This window comes from Prosopis cineraria, unplaced genomic scaffold, assembly GCF_029017545.1.
Source record: "Prosopis cineraria cultivar Desert tree isolate PC_DT_omini unplaced genomic scaffold, ASM2901754v1 PC13, whole genome shotgun sequence".
Taxonomy (NCBI): domain Eukaryota; kingdom Viridiplantae; phylum Streptophyta; class Magnoliopsida; order Fabales; family Fabaceae; genus Prosopis; species Prosopis cineraria.
Window position 1 is genome coordinate 9,968,617 of NW_026555344.1, and position 17,590 is coordinate 9,986,206.

General features: G+C 30.5%; 2 pseudogenes; one reads left to right on the forward strand and one right to left on the reverse strand.

Annotated features, from left to right (window-relative positions):
• The first annotated feature begins 6,353 nt into the window (after positions 1-6,353).
• On the forward strand, positions 6,354-17,040 carry LOC129289881 (nudix hydrolase 3-like; annotated as a pseudogene).
• LOC129291899 (U6 spliceosomal RNA) lies at positions 14,243-14,388 on the reverse strand (annotated as a pseudogene).
• Positions 17,041-17,590: the final 550 nt, after the last annotated feature.

The following is a 17,590-nucleotide window of genomic DNA, read 5'->3' on the forward strand; positions in this document are numbered from 1 at the left end:
TCTGTGCCATCCGCGGCGGCGAGCACAGCCTACGCCACGGTGGACGGAGCAGTAAATGTTGGAAAAATGGTGTTTAAATCAGATTTTGCTGTAGTTTATTTCCCATGCTTCTGTATTTGCTCTTAATCAATTTTTAATCATGGTTTGAGCTCAAACTATATATTAAAAAGGATTTTCTTGAGATCTCAATATTTTAACTAATTATCTTTCAACCCTTGAGTTGTGGTAACTTTTTTTGAGGATTTTATTTAATCCGAGTTATCACAATGATGTGTGAATGCTGTTCTGGTAATGTCAATGTGGACATTACATATACCACCTGCATACCCAATAGCTTCAACATGAATCTAATCAGAAAAACCTAATTTTCTAACAATATTTTCGACCCTGGAACCACTAGCTCTAGTGTCAAGTAAAATAAGAATTTGAGTATTATAAGAATTAGTGATTTCTTTGATATATCTAGTAAAATTTTAGCACAAGTACCTCTACTATTCTAATAAATTAAATTCATAAGGAAAAATAAAAAGGGGTAGATAAACCTGGAAAAATGTTAATCTTCTTGTATTTCTAGATGTTCTTCAATTTGATCGTCACTAAATTCATCATCCTCCAAATCACCATTCTAAATTGGTTGACTAAAATCTTCATCCAGGAGGTCATCATCAAGAATGTCATCTTCATCATTGAACTGAATGAGTTCATTTTGATTATCTTCCAGATTCATAGTTATTATGTATGTCTATAGCAGGGTCTATATCAAATTGAGTTTTAGAGACAATGCTATGGTTTATATCTGGATTAGGAGGCTTTCTAAGGTCAACTCGAGAATCAAAAGAAGATTAAGAATTCTACTGACCAAATACTGCCCCATCAAAATTAGAAGCTTGCCAAATTTAAGGATTAGGGGAGAATGATGTGATTTTACCAGTAATTTCTTCAGTGCTATTCAGGTTATTTTTCTCACATAAGGGCTTAAGGCAAGAGCCCATATCTCTTTGATTTCCTTTTATTACATTGTGGATTTGTTTATTAGGCCTTGCTTGTCGTTATTGGGCTAAGTCTCTTTTGTTGTCATTTTTTCCAGGTTAACCATTTTTGGGCCTTCCCATGTAAACTTTGGCCCTTTGTGCATATTATTATAGGAGTTCCCTTCCTCATTTCTGAACTTAAGCCTTACATTTTCATCAGCCTCTTTTTACTCCTTAGACCTAGCTCTCTTCACCCCCGACACTTCCTTCTTTCTCCAAATTTTTCTGACAGACTTCGAATTAGAGACCTTAGGTGGAATGTTGGTGGTGCTTTCTTTCTAATTTGTGCCATCTCAGTCATGATCAAGGTCAGCAAGAATATCAAATCTCGTCCTAGAAGTGAATCCCTGTTCACGATTGTGACATTGAGCCTAAAGATCCGGTGGGTATCTCAAAAATTAAGTACTTTTTAGGTATTTGTACTTCATGCATTTGCCGTATTCTTCCTTCGGCAAGTTGAAGTTTCAATGAGTCCCATGTTGGTTGATTCTGGTTATCTTTATTAGCTTTCTTTGATATTTGCTAGTTGCTATTGCTTTGATGTACCTTCTCTTCGTTTTTGTTTCTGTTCTTCAGATTGTGAGGGCAATTATTTTTGTTATGCCCATAACAACCGCATCCAAAACAAATTAGATTCAAGCTTTCATATTTCACATTATATAGTTTGTCTCTGATCAGAAGCCTTGGTACTATTTTTTTTAGATCAACTTCAACATTAATCCTCACAAATTTTCCCCTTTCAGTTTTTCCTTGTTCATCCTTTGAGTCAGATTCTAACAGAAAATTAGAGACAACTTAGTGTTTTTCCTATGCAATTTCCCAATCTTCAGAGTATCTCCTTGTCATAGCATTGTATTGGGATATTAGTGAGTCTAATTTATAAGGCGATCTTACCCAAGATGTTGGAATTTAGATTGAAATTAGGAGACCAACATTGCACAAGTATATAATGGTCAAAGATAGTCTAAAGGCCACCATTAAGGATTCTATCATAAGCAGATTGATCCTTGGTTCTGATAATGTAATAGCTATTGACTAGGTCGATTAATTCAAAATCTTTTAATAGCCACATCTTAGCTAACTTGGGCTTGAGAGATTTAGGATTGAGATGTAACCCCAGGGTATTAATGATTATGGCATCCATTCAAGGTAGGCAGATTTTTTTCCATTTTTCATTAGTAATCTGGAAGGTTAGGTATTAGTCTATAAGCTTTTTTCTTCTTTCAGATGGTGACCAATCCTGATATAATTCTTTAGCAAGAACTTCAAGTGTCTCTGTCTGTGTTGATCCCAAAACATCTATCGTAACCAATTAGTAAGTCTTTGTAAGAGATAGGAGCTTTTGTACCTTGAAAGGATGTTGTTTTTCTATCATCTATATCAGTTGCAGCCTCATCTCTATTTTGGATTCCTATTGGCATATTAAATCTCTCATGTTGTATCTAGGATTTTGACTGTTGTAGCATATCTGGACCTTTATCAATCATCTCTTCATCTGGTTTGGAATTGTTTCTGAGTAGTAAATTAGTTTCTTCCTTAGATGCAGGGGATTCATGGTCTCCTCATGGGAAGTGGAAGCTGAGAAAATGAAATTGGAATCAAGTAATGGCTTTGTGATCATGGGGAAGAGATTAGCAGTAAGGAGTCAAGGGAGAAGATGAACATTCTCTCTAGGAAACAAGAGAGAAGGTAAACCTTCTTGCTTTAAAAATGCAATCAACTCATTTTTTTTTCCTTTTCCATTGGTCAATGTCAATCAACAAATAAATTGGTGGATGAGTTTAAAGGTTCAGATTTATAACATGGAGAAATCAAAGTTGGGAATAATTACCCCACACAATTTTCGTAGGTCAATTTCAATCAACAAATAATCCTTTGTTTTTCTTACTTGTGGATATATTATATAATGTTCTCTCCTCTCTATTGGAGAACCTTTGAGATATATATATATATATATATATGTCTCAACTTCAGAGTGTTTCCAACCTCTTGAGTGTGAATCAAGCAAAACAATTCAAACATATTATCTTTGCAAAATCACGTATTTTAATAAAGTTCATTAAGTATACTTTGTAATTTTATTTTTAAAAAAATATAAACTTTTAAAAACACACATCTTATACTTCATTTTTGAAAGAATATTAAAAAGAGAAAATATAATGAGAAGGGTGTTATTGAAAAAATATTATTAATAAAAAATTATTTATCAAAGTGTTTTACCTTCTAAAATGCCCAATCTCCCCTAGAAGTATCTTTTAAATTAGAAAGAAGGTAGTAGTACATTATCAAGTATCAATTGTGTTAAAATGTTAAATGATTTTTTTTACTCTAGATTTTAATTGCGGCCTCCTTGACAAGTTTTAGGCTTCTTTCCCAAAGAACAAAGATAAATAGGGACACAATTGGAATTTTATGGGATGTTTTTAACAAATAAATTCATCTAACAACCATTCTTAATTTAGGTGAAAATATTTAAAATATTTTATTTTTCTATTCAGTATTAAAAAACATTTTTACTTGAATTATATATCTCAATGATGTAATCAATCATCCTTAAAATTATATTCTACAAAAAAATGAGTAAATGAGCAAATTATCATTATTTTAAAAATTGAACCGAATTGGACAATTGACCCGGTTGAACCATCAACCAGAATCATTAACAACTCAGTTTGGATCGAAAAATTATTTGCCTGATTGACCTAGATTGGACTGAAGTTGAATCGCTATTAAATTTGAAACTAGAGCAATTTTTAGAAAACTGAACATTTTTAAACATGATAATAAAAAAAAGCTTAAAAATTTTAAAAAATAAAAAAATTTAAAAATTAGATCCTTACTAAAGGCCAACTCTATTTTTGAATAATTTACATGTATAAAATATGATTTAAAACTATTTTTTTATAAAGATATTGAGAGTTATAAATGCAAATACTACTTTTGAGTTTGTTTATATCAAATTTAATTAAGATCTACTTATATTTGACAAGTTATAAAACTATATTCATATTTATAATGTTGTTAATTTACGATCATGTTATATCATTTCATTAACAATTAGGCATACCTTATATATGTTTCTTATATTTATCATATCTATATATATAAAATATTATTTTTATTTAATTATTATATCATTGGTGTAACTGCTAACTTTTTCAATTCAATGTTTGATTCAGCTTTTAAAACATTTTGAATTGACCCCTAAATTTTAAGTCCAATAGCACCATATACCTTAAACTATTTTATCATACAAATCAATCTCTCGAGTTTTAAAAATAATGCAATTTGGTCTTTATCATTAACAAAAATTAATTTTAACCGTTAGTTGATTAGAAAATGATAAAAAAATCTTTTTTTGTCTTTTTCTGTAATTTTTGGGTCCTTTATTATAATTTTTTTGGTTCTTTTATGTAATTTGAGGTACTTTTTTGTCATTTTATAATTATTTATCAGTCAAAGTTAACTTTTATTAATGACAGAAGATAAAAGGTATCATTTTTAAAAGTCAAGAGATAATTTTCACAATAAACAAGCTTATGATCTATGGTACTATTGGATCTAAAATTTAAAAAGTAATTTGCTCATTTATAAAAAAAATTATGTATAAAACATTTTTAATTAAATTACATATATCTTAACGAGTTAGTTGATTATCTTCAAAAGTACATGATTAATAGGATATTTTAATTAGAAAATATTATTAATTACACTCTTAATTAAAGGTGTTTTTGAAAAAAAAATTATTAATTACATTTCAAAAAACTCAAAATGTTTTATATTTTTTAACATAATACTTTAAAAAAATGTCTTATGATATTGAATTGTGAAGAAGTATATATAAGTGAAATATTATTTATTTTTCAAACACCAAGGAACCAATAAAGCTTTTAATTTTATTTTTAAAACCTTGAACGGTTAAAAGTTTGAACGCTCAATGTGAAATTATAGAAGGAAATACAAGATGTCAGCAAAGAAGGGAAGCAAAAAAAAATAATAAAAATAAAATACAAGAAGCTTAGTATGACTTATTTTAAGGTTATTAGATGACACCAACTATACTAACTAGCTATTACCTTTGGTTTAGAATAGAAGGCATTAATAATTAACCTTACACGTGGCGAAAAATATAACATTCACCTCACATGGACTAATAGTAATAACAAAGTGAACACACACCACAACTGTTAAAATAAGGCTTTAAATAAATTCCCCTCATTCAATCAGTATTTCATTTATAGTTATTAAAATATTTTATTAATATTTAAAAATTATCTATACATATTATTTTTAAAAAAATTCAAAACAATTATCATAGTCAAAGCACCCTTCACATGTACATATCTTGTTCCATATTTAATATTTAATACTTTTTGAGTTTTATATGACAATTTCTTGCAACCATTCAATTCAATTAAATCATTATTATTATACATATGAAATACTTATTGACTGAGTAGACTCGGGTTGCTTACCCCATCTAAATCTATAGAAACAATAAAACAGGTTCATAAAAAAGCAACATAATTAGAAAAACAATTTCTGAAATATTGCAATGCATGATGAGATCCTAGGAAAGGACTAAGCTACATTTGTTGAACCATGCTCCTCCTGCTTCATTAAAAAACACGAACTAACATAAAACCTCACATCAAACCAGCACCAAGAGCAACAAAATCAAACCAGAGAGCCATGAAAATGCAGAATGTGTCTTCATCAGATATATATATAGCTGCCGCCATGAAATTGCCTTGAGAATATCAGAACCGAAAAACGAAGAATCCTGTAAACAAGAACCGATCAACCACCATAAAACACTAGGAGCCAGAAAAACATGTAGTTGAGCTTGGTTAAAATTTAAAATGACAGACACCACCCTCACCTCCTCAGTACGTACGTGCTGATGATGTAAACACAAGTTTAAAAGAAGAGCTTATCTTAAAAGACAAGCTTATTAGGTAAAAGAGCTTTTTGAATTTATAAATCTCATTTCACTTATGATGTTACATCTACTTGACACGGTACTCGTAACACTTTCACATGAGGCCAAACAAAAAACAACAGTTTATATATATATATATATATATATCTTGTAACCTTTTTCTTGTTTTTCTTTTTATTAACTAATATTGCTCTAAAATCAGAATCTATATATTAACTCACCAGAGCCTCTGTGCTTCGTGGCTCTATAAATAATGCAAAGGACATCATTCATCACCAGTAACATGCACACAGCCACGTGTATTAGATGGTGATGAGTTATTGGTCTTATATATACACACACAGACACAAGGCATGCATTGTTGATTAGATCAATAAACCATGGCTGATTCTGAGGTTCAGACCAAGTCCTGCAGGTAAGTATATCCGTCTCTGAGAGAACTTGCACAATAGCTTATCCACTGCTGATTCTGACTCGATCTCTACACTTGTGTGTGTGTAGAGAGAGAGAGAGATCAGAATATTAATTAGGTTACTAATTGTGATGCATGTAGAGGGGTTCATGTGTGGGTTATTGCGGAGAGCACAAAACAAGTGCTTCTCCAACGACGTCGTTCGGGCTTGTGGGATGTCTCTGCTTCTGCAAACATGGCTGCTGCTTCTTCTTCCTCTTTCTTCACTGCTCGGTAATGTATTCTTCTGCATTTCTCTTTCTTCTTATTCTTACATTTAATTTTCCATATCAAGGATCACTTTGATAATATATTCTCCAATGCAACTAATGAGGAACTCTTTCTAAATCGGTTGAAGCTCAGTTCTTAAATTTTAACCTAATATAATTTTATTTTTATAATTTTAACTATTTAAAATGTTAGTGACTATATTTTAGAAAATAAAATTATATTAAGAACTACTGTGTTTAATTCAATTGGTCGAGAGATTGTTGAATCAACTTATTTTGATGTTTTAAGTTTGAATCTTGAAATATTTAGTTACATTAAATAAATATGTTAAAGGTATCACCAAGGTTCCTATGAGGTTACCATTGATAATAACAGTCCCACACAATAGGGGGTTGAATTAGTTTGGATGGAAGGTGGTACTAACTAACAATACCTCAAGTTTCCCAATATACTTTACGATGGAATTAAAAAAAAGTATATTAAGGACTAAAGTTATCTTTTGAATTTTAAGGATTAATGTTTTATATATACTCTATAATTATAAAGCTCAAGTTACACTGAATTAAAATCCAAGAAAAAAATTATAGGAATTGAATTGTATTGAGTTAAAGTTGAAAGATTAAATTATAATAAAGTCAAAATTCTAAAAACAAAATGGTTAAATTTTAAAAAAAAATCACAAAATTCAGATATTCTCACGAAGAGAGGGTAGCCATTTATCATTGATATAAGAAATTAATTAATATGTTGTTCACGATGGTAAACCACTAAGATGTAATGAAGTAATCCTCCGGTTTTAAATATAGGAAGAATGACATTAAAGTCTTAAAACTTATAATAGTTAAGTCCTTGACAAAATTTTTTAAAAAATTATTTGTAAATATTGATTCAAATTGTCATAAATTTAAAAGTTCTAGCTACATATAAGATAGTTAAATTAAATTTTAAATACAACTCTCTATTTACGGTTGAGATTCCTATATGCAATTGTTTGAATCAATATTTGCAACTTATTTTTTTAGCAAATTTTATCGAGCAGTTAATTGTCATAAATTCAAAGTTTTGGAATTTTATAGTCATTCTCTCTCACATATAAGCAATTAATATGCCTGAATGTTGATATCATACATATTGCTCAAATATAAAATTTTGTAATCCTTGCTAAATTTTGCTTACTAACGTGATTAATTTAATTATTTTCATCATTGATTTTAATTTTCAGGAGGGAGGTCAAGGAGAAGTTAGGCATAACCCTTCCAAATGATGCGTTTGAATTGTTATTTATTTTCCGTAAAGATGGGTCAGTAGTTTAAAACGCTTTCTTATATCTAGTTTGCCAAATAATATTTAATTTCCTTTAAACTAAACTTCAATATCAAATGATTTGGCCGTTTGGACTTATAATTGCTCTAGTTAATTATATTAATTTAATTTGAGTTTCAGTGTCATAAATGATGTATATCTGGTCACAACTGTTGATCCAATACCATTGGAAGCCTTTACTCATCAGGTAAAAATGGACATATTAAAATGCAATGGAATTAATACCGTGAATTTGTTTCTATGATATTGAGAATGATACAAAGAATAATTTTTATATTTGATTAAATACCAGTAAAATAAAAAAGGACAAAATATATTCCTCAAGAAAAAAAAAAAGACTCCACAATGTAGTAGTTCCTTAGAATAGGGGTATTTGTGAAAATGGGGTGATTCCAGCATGAAGGAATCAGAATTCATCACATTTTTGGAGAGAATTATCACTTCAACAAATCTGGTAAATAAGGCTTTCCATAGAACCAGGATTTATACAACAAAAAAAGCAAGCCAAACACAACAAATTAGGGAATGCAAGCAATCAAGATTATTAAATAAGTTAGCATGATCTGATGCAAGTGATTTTTTTTTTTAATTATTGAAATGACAGGAAACAGGAGTTTCAAATGTCAAATACATCTCTTATGAAGAATATAAAAGGCTGCTGGCTAAAGAAGATTCTGATTATGCCCCTTACGATGTTCACGGACAGTACGGTCAACTTTTTGATACTTTGAAATGAGGTATGTCACATTTCTTAAAATTTCTTATACATGAAGCAAATGTTCCTTCTGTTTTCTGATTATCCATGTTGGACAAATTAGATTATTTAACGGCCTGTTTGTTTTTAGTTTTTGAAAACTGTTTTTGTTTTTAAAAATATAAAAATTTCAAAATTTGTTTGGGTAAGTCTTTTTTATTTAGCCGTTTTCAAAACTATTTTCATTTTTTGTTTTCAGAAAAAAAAAATAAAAACAACTTTAAGTTGTTTTGTTTTATTTTTTATTTTTAAAATACATTACATTTGATCATTAAAAATTATAGTTATTTTGACCAATTTTTATTATTAATCACTACAATTAACTGCATATAACTATTCCATTTTTTTAATTCTACAACCGTTTTTTAATTAAATAATCAAACAGATTTTCATTTTATTTTATTTTTAAAACAATTTTGAAAACTATATTACAAAACAGTTTTTAAAAATAAAAAATGAGAACAAAAACCAAACAGGTTCTAAGTATTCTGTTTTCATTTCTTGTGTTGGCAGCATAACTTCAATCTTAGTTCATGTACATAGCTGTCTTAACACTAAATTATTAAAAATTGGACCAATCATTGAATTATTTAAGGCACTGCTTTAAGGGTTAATAATCAAAATCATAGTTAAACTGTGATTAAACTAGTAAAAAAACAAAGCATTTTATTAAATCAGTTAGTAAATTAATTTAATGGTTTACTTGTTCAACAAAGTAGTTGACTTGAAATTCCATATGATGGTCATTAACACAATAGCTTGCTAAAAAATACAAAATTATGAGCTGAAAAATTTATTACGCACTGATCATGTGCTTATTTTTGGTTTGTCAAGGTACAAGGAGGATACCGTAGCTCGCAGTTTGACTTTACAGAACCAACTAAAACGTTATGCTCCTATTTCTCTCAATGCAGAGGTTGTTGAATTTTTCATACATATGATACCATAACTTATTTTTCCAAAATTTAATGTAGCTCCTTAATTAACCATGAGAAATATATTTTATTTTTATGTCTTGCAGTTGACAGGGCTCACGGAATCAGACAAAAGTGCTCTTGTTTTTCTTGTCAAGGCTGCAGCTGTTATGAATGAAATTTTTTATCTTCAGGTCAAGTTTACATATTTTTAAAATGATAAAATTGTTCAAGTATTATTTTCTCTATAAGTTTATCTATAGATTTTACATTGCAAGTTACATTATGTGGGCATGTTCAGATCTAGTTTATAAAATTATTATTTTTTGAACAAATAGTTTATAAAATTATTGTAATATCATTTTTATGATGCTTAGTTTCTATGCCTACATATAAGTTTGGAAAAATAACAAATAAGAATCTCAAGATGTCGCAAATAAATTTTAGGATCATGAAATTATGAAATTAAATTTTAGGACCATGGTCCTTTTATATAGTTTTAAAAATAATACTTTGACTAAACAGCCTCTATTTGAAATGCCAACTTAAAATTCAATAGTGCTTAAATCACTTTAATTAAATTAGAAATTTAGTTAAAAGGGATTATGAGTCACTTTATTTGAATTGAAAAAAATTTTACTCCCAAACTTAAAAGCTATCTCCAAACAGGGGCATTTTAGTGAAATTACTATTTTTAAAACTATAAAAAAAAAAGACTATAGTCTTAAAATTCAATTCATAATTTCGTGGTCCTCACTGGTTATTTGCAATATTCTAAGGTCCTTATTTGTGATTATCTCTATGATTTTTAATGCATTATAGTGTTGGTCTGATTTCAACTTTTGCATTCAATGTTATTATGGGGGAATTTCGATGCTACTTTTGTGAGACACTACAAATGGGAGCTTTTGAAAAAAAGCACATTTGAAACGCAAACCAAACAGACCAATAATGATAGATTGTGAAAGAATTCAGGGAATATTGTGTTATTTTCAATAGAAGAATGTGTTTATATGCATAATAATTAAATCAATTGGCTCAACTGACGTAACAATCTAACTAACTTAATCTCAAACTCCCTTAACTACCTAACTACCCTTACAGATTGCTTTAAGCACATTACATAGTTTGATTGGAAAAAATTTATTTCTTTCTTCATATGGTTGTGTGGTAGTTCACATTAATTACTAAAGTTTGTCAATTTGTTAAATCAGGCTTGGCACAGTAATCCAATTCTAAAGGATTGGTTGAAGAAGCATGCTCGTGGATCAGAGTTACATAAGTTGAAATGGTCCTATTATCAAATTAACAAGACCCCATGGTAAGTCACAATAGATTACTCTATTATATTATTAGATGGTATACAATTTTACATCCAGAGATAGATAGGTGGATTAATTTAGGCCTAATTTGGTATAAGGGAAAATTATAGCACACCATGAGAAGTCGAGAATTCCATATAAATTGGGGCTGTCACAGTTTTCAACGCAATATTGGTTTTTATAGTTAGAGAAATGAAAAGTTACTTTAAATTATGGAATCCAAATGAAAAAGTCAAAAATATCTTTGTTGGATTACTTTTAAATTTAAAAATGAAGGATAATTTAGTCTTTTAACTTCAAATTATTTCCTTTTGTTAATAAAATGAAAAGGTGATTGGGGAAGAGATAATTTGAACTGAAATGAAATACGCATTTGAAGCTTCTTTTGACAAAATATGAACATCCTACTACCTTGACTTGAGTACAACAAATTTGTTTGTTTTGATTTCTTGGGCAGAGTTCTTTTTTCTTAAAAAAAAAAAAAATAAAACCAAGTTCTTTAAAGTATTTGAATAACTTTTTTTTATTTCTACTGTTGATAGGTCAAGCCTTGATGAAGACAAGGCATTTTTGACAACAGCAGATTCAGCAATAAAGTTGCTTCCAAAGGCAACAAGGCCAGTTAAAGGGTGGAAGGGTCTGGAATATAGAGCAGCATTTCCTGTTCTGAAACCACCTGGTGCAAACTTTTACCCTCCGGACATGGACAAAATGGTAAATTATCTAAAAATAATAATAATTATTATTTATTATTATAATATACTGCAGGAAAGAATTTGATTTTCAAGCACGGAAAACAATATAAGCAAATGTCTTGTAGGAATTTGAAGCATGGAAGGACAGTCTAGAAAAGGATCAACAGAAAGAGGCAACAGGATTTTTCAGCGTTATCAAAAGGCACAGTGAGTTTTATTTGGATTCTGATAAAGCAGATACCAAAGTGGGTGCTACACCTGATCTTTATATAGCTCCTTATTCACAAGAGTACAAGTCTCTTCTTGTTAAAGCTTCAGAGTTATTACATAAGGCTGGAGATCTTACCAGCTCACCAAGGTATGCTTCCTTCTGAGTCCCATTATTGATCTGTCATTAGGTCTCATGTAGAATATTGTTTTATGTACAGATATTGGTGACTAATTAACTCTTTCTTTACAAGTACAGTTTGAAGAGACTGCTACAAAGCAAGGCTGCTGCTTTCCTTTCACATGATTATTATGAGTCTGATATAGCCTGGATGGAGTTGGTTAGTCATTTTCTTTAATCAACTTTCGAACTATTATTTTGCTTTCCTTTTCATTTTTTTCTTCAATCTGTTTCCATATCTTCCCTATTTGTCATGATAGCCTGATAAGAGTACAACGTTTTTTTTTTTTTTTTGGGGGGGGGGGGGGGATAAAGCTTCTTGATATTGCTCCAACTGGCTTTTATATGACTACCTATAGGTTGTCAAAACAGGTCAAGCCCTTCAAACTACCTGTTCAGGCCATGTACTTGGAAAAAATGAGGGATTTTGCATGAAAAAAGTTAGGCTCAACTGTTGTAAGTTCTTTAAAAACAAGCTCAGGTTCAGGCTAATCCTTTTAGATCCTGTATTTTTCTCTTTTATTTTCTAGTTAACATGAGGTTGAAATTATTAATATTTGCAAAATAACATAGTTGAAATTGCTTGGTTTATTTTAATTTTTAAGTTAATATATAAAAATGACACAATTTGTTGAATTATATATTAACATAATTAGAAATTTAAATAAAAAATTAAAAAAATATGCAGACTTTTAAGCCTGATCCTAAGCCCCACCAATGAGGGCCAGGCTTAAGAAACATGTTTAATTTTAAACATGCGAGCCAACTCTTATTAACAGCTCTCGATACATCAATGACTTGTGTACCATTAAGTGCTTTATAATTTTTACCGCAGTGTGGTTTACTTCACTGAAACTTTGAAGATCATACAATTGTTGTTGATTTTTCCCTTTGCTGTCATAGGACTCAAAGTTGGATGTTACTATTGGGCCATACGAGACTTACACGGATAAACTTTTCGGATACAAGGTAAATTTTACAGTATGATAGAGGTTAGATAGACAGTGTAAGTTTCAAAGCTTGATCATATTAGTTATTTAGATCTTTTCAAGTGAAATGTGATCATGCTTCCCACGATTGTTTTATGGTACTATTGGTTGAAGTGATCGTTACCATCTAGCTAATTCACGAGAGTTCTGAATTTTTTGTCACCAAAATGCAAGGTTCATTCACGAAATGTCTATTGACATAGGATATCACATTCATGAAATGATTGTCACTTTAGAGTTTCTTACATAAATAAATAAATAAAAAAATTATCTAGGATTGAAAAGTTTATGTAAGTTGAATCTCAGGAGCTCACTAGGGTCAATGCATACCTCCAGATTTCAAGAGGGTTTATAAAAGTACTTTTAAATTGTCCACTAATAAAGTCCTTATATCAGCAATGAGATTTGATCCCACGACTTTGTGAATTATGAGTCAAATCTTTGTTAACTGATCAATCTTTGTTGGTTAAAAAAAAGTTACTAAATAGTCTAGATTGTACCAAAATCTAACAGTATTTGATTATTTTATATTAACGAACTGCCAGCAATCTCTAGTGTTTGTCATGCTGCAACGTCAAAGTCAAATCTAAGCGTAGTTCTAGCCAGTGAACTCAGTGTAAACAGTATCTCAATTTGAGATAAATTAGCATCTTCTAAATTAGGACTCAGTAATTTCATTGCAATTTTTCAAGGCTACTTTTGAAGCATTTATTGGAGTCCGGGACGATAAAGCTTCAGCTCAACTCAAACTCTTTGGTGACAATTTGCAAGTACGCATTTCTCATCAGATAAGACTTCAAATTTATTTTTCCCCCTAAATTTATGAGCTATCAAAATCTTACTAATTTCTTCTTCTGAAGGTTCTAGAACAAAATCTCCCAATGGACAGTGCATACAAATCAAAACATGTAAATGCTGCACCTATCCGCATTATCCAGCTTATATATAATGCCGGGGTGAGTATCAATAATGTAATATATTCATCATTTTCTTATGATGTTTATTGATTAACATAGATTTCTGGGTTATTAAATTTTTAAGTTGGCGAATTCTTTGTCAGGATGTGAAGGGACCACAGATTGTTGCTTACAATCTACCCAATGATGAGCGTATAGTAAAAGATCGAGGAACATCAATGGTCATGCTTAAGAATATTCAAGAGGCTAAGTAAACATTACATTTTTATTCTGATAAAGTAGCAAATATGAATGGATCTCTTCTCGGTTTGTGCATGTCATCCTTGCACAGGGACTATGTGTTGATTCCCATATTAGGAGCCTTACAAGTGAAGTGAGGTTTATAAGCTTCTTTGTGCAGTTCCACCCTTATTGGATGTCCCCAAGGGGACTGAATGTATCTCTTCTGTTGCATTTCTTCTCTTTTCGTTTTTTTTTTTTAAGGGTAAAACTTGCAGCCTATTATAATCAGGTTTAAGCATATTCTTCTGCCCATTGCTGAAGTCTGTGTTGCAAAGGAACAACAAGAGCTTGTGGATTTTGAGTCATTCTTCACCCATACAATTTGCCATGAATGCTGCCATGGGATTGGACCTCATTCCATAACACTCCCAAATGGCAAGAAGTCTACAGTGATATTGGTCAGTTGCATGATGCGTGTTTTATTTGAGAAAATTCTGTAAATTTTGAGTACTTTCACAGAATAATCAGTCACTTCAGGTTTAACGATTATGTCAATAGCGCAGCTAACAAATCATTATATTTCATAAAAAAGGATTTTAATTCTCTATTGCAATAGTACGATGTTATGAGGAGAGAGATAGACACATAGGATGGATAAGTCTCACCTAACTTGTAGGACCTGCCACCCTTGTCAATTTTGTTTTTGTTCAACAGTCAAATTAAATGTGGCTTTTATTAGGAAGAAGATATTGATGTTGTAAGGAAAGAGATAGACACGTGTGGCTTAATGATTGGGTTTTCACATTCTAGCAAGATTATTGAGGAGACAGAGAGAGGAAATACAAGTCCCTAAACACCATTAATTAGATGTTCAAATATTGAGAATTGAAGAATTAATAATTCAGCAAGTTACAATTCTGAGAATCATTTAATTCTGTTTTGATTTTAATTTTTATAATCTCTTCTTCCTTCTGATGCAGGAATTGCAAGAATTCCACTCAGCTATGGAAGAAGCAAAAGCTGATATAGTTGGTCTCTGGGCATTGAGGTTTCTAATCCACAAAGTCAGTTTCTAATAATAACATTTATCACTCAATACATGGGTCAATGTCTCATTTTCAATGGCTAATCATGCATGTGACATGTTCTGACCTGTGCTTCTGAGGTTGTCTTCATCAGTAAAAAATTTCTGTTCTAATAGTCACTTAATTTAATGGATTAGCTGAATACTTTAGTCCTATAATTTACTTCAATTAGAATTACAATTCATGTTTGATCACTCCTAAATTTTTCCTCATAGAAACTTTTACTGATGCTAATTTATTGTTTGTGCATGTGGAATAGCAGGACTTGCTTTCCAAGAGCTTATTGAAGTCCATGTATGCTTCTTTTCTCGCTGGATGCTTCCGTTCAGTACGTTTTGGCTTAGAGGAAGCTCATGGGTAAGCAAATTATGCGTTGTTCTTCCATTTACTATCCAAAATCGTGCCCATTTACTATCCAAAATCGTGCCGGCCCAATTGGCTTGGTTCAGTTTAGTTTTTGCCCAAAATTAAACCAAGTTGAACCTTTGAACACCTTCAAGCATCTGATTTCACTATATATTTTGATTTTTTTTTTTTGGGTCAGAAAAGGACAGGCATTGCAGTTCAATTGGTTATATGAGAAAGGGGCATATATCTGGCACACTGATGGCACATTTTCAGTTGATTATTCCAAGGTGTGTTTGTGTTTTTGTGTGTGAATGTGTTTTGGCTCAAATTCTCTCCAGTTTGTTTGTTTGACCGTTTGATTGGTTTCAGAGAGAATAAATTATAATTTTGTTCTTGTTTCAAAGATTGAAGGCGCTGTTGAGAGTCTGAGCAGAGAGATACTGACCATACAAGCCAAAGGTGACAAAGAGGCTGCAGGCTTGCTTCTTCAGAAATATGGAGTCATCTCAGAACCACTCAAACTTGCTTTGAAGAAGTTGGAGAATGTTCAGGTAACCATAGGCCTATTTAATAGAGTATTTTACACTAAAATAAATATAAAGTGATTTATTTAATAGGGGCATTTTTGAAAAAGAAGGCAATGATTACATCTTAAAAGATTAAAAATGCCTTATATTTTTGAACATTTAATTCCTAAAAAATGCCTTATATTTTTTAACAGAGGGAATATATATCACTTATTAAATTCAATTTTATCTCACATGAGACTTTTCATATCCACTTAGGTCCACCCACATTTGGATGATCTAATAATAATATATAGAGCCCACAAAATCTCTTTATTTCTTCTCTTCCCACCTGGACTCTAGATCTATCGAGTGAGAATCGAAGCAACTCCTAGTATTTAGCTCTGAAAAATCTGGAGGTCACTTGTTTACATGCTGCTCAATGCTTTTTTGAAATTTCAATACATGGATAAAAAAGGTGGACTCAAATTGAAGTGGGAGATTTACTGTGTTTTACTGCAAACTAATTTTTTCCCCCTTAGAGTACACAAATAAATAATAATCCAACAAAAATCTCGAGTAAAAAGAGATGCATTGATCGAATAAAATGTTAGATGGGAAGTTTTAAATTTAGATTCTAATAATCAAAAATAGAGAGAAGAATTATAACAACATAAAGAGAAGCAGATTCTAATATAAATCCCCCTTTTCTGAGTTATTTTTTGCCTATCCCAACTATTCATGAGGTTTTGTTAAATAGTAAATTATAAACTTTCAAAAAAAAAAGTAAATTATAAAAAATAATGTTATGCTATTAAGTTGTAAATTACAACAATTCCTCTAATAGCTTCTCTTGTGGATTTTACAGGTTCCTGTTGACATAGCCCCCTCCTTTCCCATTGCTGAAAAGATCTTGGAGTAAATTGACAAGAGCCAGGGCACTGAACTTTCCATCTTTCAGGATAACAAAATATGCTTCAAGTTTACTCAAAAATAAATAAATAAAATTAGCTTCAAGGATATGTACTGGAAGCTCATTTGCATGTTATGCCACTTGTTCTTGGCAAAATAATTGAACTTGCTGCTGTTGTTAATTTCAACTTCTGTGGTTATTAACTTCATCATGCTGGAATAAAATGTTGGCCATTTCTAGACCTTTGGAGGAAATTAAGGAGAGAGAATAAAATTTTTCTCTTTTTCTTTTTCTTGAATAAAGGATCAAGTTATACAGAAAGATAAAAAGACATTACATAACAAGGTTTCTGAGGTTAAGTAATATAGTTCTACTTGATCCTGAAAAGTTGGAAACTCAACTTCTGTATAAGTCATGAAGTAATTTGTCAGGTAAATCTAGAGTTTTATATTAATTTTTTGAAAAATGCCTTTTATAATTAAACCTCTTAAACAACCAAGTTATTTATGCCATTGATATTATACATAAAATAAATTTAATTTTTTTAAAAAATATTAAA